Source organism: Capsicum annuum, unplaced genomic scaffold (assembly GCF_002878395.1).
Source record: "Capsicum annuum cultivar UCD-10X-F1 unplaced genomic scaffold, UCD10Xv1.1 ctg80271, whole genome shotgun sequence".
Classification (NCBI taxonomy): domain Eukaryota; kingdom Viridiplantae; phylum Streptophyta; class Magnoliopsida; order Solanales; family Solanaceae; genus Capsicum; species Capsicum annuum.
In genome coordinates this window covers 1-2,319 of record NW_025890914.1, presented here as the reverse complement: position 1 = coordinate 2,319, position 2,319 = coordinate 1, and the positions used below count along the sequence as shown (strand labels likewise).

At 29.5% G+C, this 2,319-nt stretch overlaps 1 long non-coding RNA gene across 1 annotated transcript; it reads right to left on the bottom strand.

The window, feature by feature from the left end:
* Positions 1 to 188: 188 nt before the first annotated feature.
* On the bottom strand, positions 189 to 1,545 carry LOC124895159. The gene is made up of 2 exons (XR_007051541.1): positions 1,292 to 1,545; positions 189 to 711 (listed from the first exon to the last, which is right to left on the bottom strand). It is a non-coding gene; the product is annotated as an uncharacterized LOC124895159 (long non-coding RNA).
* Positions 1,546 to 2,319: the final 774 nt, after the last annotated feature.

Sequence of the window (2,319 nt, the reverse complement as noted above, 5' to 3'; positions counted from 1 at the left end):
TCATGAACATTTGAAACTTATTGCATTACACCATTCAAAAGATAGAACGATTATGGAATATTTTTCTATTCTTGATCGTACCTATATGAGACAGACAAGTGAGTCTAGATCAATGATGATATCTTAAGCTTCTATTATCATAGCCATATAGGTGAAGATTGATATGTAAAGAGTAAATCAGTAGGCACTGAGAAGAATAACCGCAATATTTATAGAAGAAAAATGATTAATGATGAGTTTCACCACAGAAATACCTTTACAAATGTATTTACGACAAATATAGCAAGATCAAGTTGACTTTAAGCATAGTTGGCAAGATACAAGTATACAAGCTTCTTTAACTCCAAATTTCCTGTTTGCAGGCAATTAACAACATCTGTGAAGAGTGAAGAAACATCTTTTCCAACTGTCATTGTAGCAATCACTTTTTTGAAGCATTTTTTTTCTTGTCCTGCATTCCATACAGATATAAGCAGTTACAAAATTTCCAAAAAGTAGGAGGAATGGCAAGGCTACAGCAAAAAGCCTCATGACTTGGAAACATAACTCAACCACAATTGAATGATGGTTCATTTCATGCCCCTCAGGTTACTCTGTTCATGGCATTCCTTTCTTCCCCTTCATCTTCGGGCAAGCAGGTGAACTCATGGACTATTCCCTTTTTCTATCTTGATCTGCCAGATATGCTCTTTGATCAAGGTGCAGTCGCCTCTGCAAATACGTTCAAGCATCGCTAAAATTAGTAAACAATGTATTGAGACTTTTAACTGCCAAGGAAAAAAAAATCTAGAACTTTAGCTAGTTAGGCATTGAAACTGGCCAAATTACAGCAACTTGCAGGACATTAAGGTTATCAATCAATATCAACACCTACCAAACACCTTCCACTAATTATCCGTTCGATCAGTTCACCCAAATGAAGTGGCAAAGCAAGAAGTTTCAATGAGGGGATTCAAAAATAAGTAAACACACAAAAAAGCCAATGCAATTCACATCAACTATATGTACATAAAAAATAATAATTTTGATCTTATGTATACAGTGATTTCCTAGTTCCGCCCAAAAGTAAATATTACACATCTAAATGCAAGTAAACATAGGGTTCATGTAAGGTGTCCACTTGTATGGATTAACCTCTAATGCCATAGCTCATTCTTACAACTTTAGAAAATATTTTTACGAGATGAGGATCGAAACCTACAATAGAGCGTGTATCTTAGTAGCTCAGTTGGTTGCATTTCTCACCTTTTAATCCCATTTTTGCAAAAATAAAAATTAAGAGGGTTTAAACCTGAAATTCTCAGAAGTTTTGGGAGCGACATCAGCGAAGAGCAACAACACACTGGTTATATGTCGCTATTTCAAAACCCACATAAAATTTTGTACAATTACAGAAAGATTGGTACGATTAGAAGTTAGAACAATTACATATAGAGGAATTATAAGGAAATTTTAATACTACTTTTTTTTTACAACAATGGAAAAAACTATTTTGAGAGGAGGAGGTGCAATTTTAGGAAAGTAAATAAAATTGGGAAGATCAAAGAATTGGGTCGTTTGGCACAGAGTATTGGCATACCTAACCATAATTAATTAATGTATATTATGAATATCTTATTTGATATAATTTTTAATTTAATTATACATTTTATTATGTATTAATGTGTGTATTACTAATATCATCTATTAGTAATATAAAATTTTTAATACATGCATTAACTTATTAAATAACCTTAATATCCATCAATTTCCCTTTTAAAATATTTCATCATTACTTTTCCCGTCATTTTAATTTGCAATAGTAAATTTTTTCAAAACATTTCATATTTTTTTTTCACCATTTTAATCTACAATAATAAATAATTGATTTAGATAATTATAACATATTTTTACTTTACTTCGAGAGTCTTTAAAAAGATTAAAAAAAATTGAGACTATTTCTTAATTTTACGTCTTATATTTTATTTTTGTTTCGATTATATTAATCCATTGGAGTAATATTTCATACGCAAAGACAAATGTTTTACAATTAATCCAAAACATCTATATGCTAGTCCAACAATACTAATTATATTTGAGATGATAAAAAAAAAAATTTGTTGCAAAAAAATGTACAAAATCAAAAAAAGATCTTTTTGTAAACAAACATTTCTTTTATAGAAATTATTCTAAGATATATTATTTCTTATACATCAAACCAAATAATGTATAAGAAATAATACAAGCATAACTAATACAAGCATAACTAATGCAAACATTATTAATGCAAACATTATTAATATACTATATTTTACATTGATCTTATACACTCTAACAAAC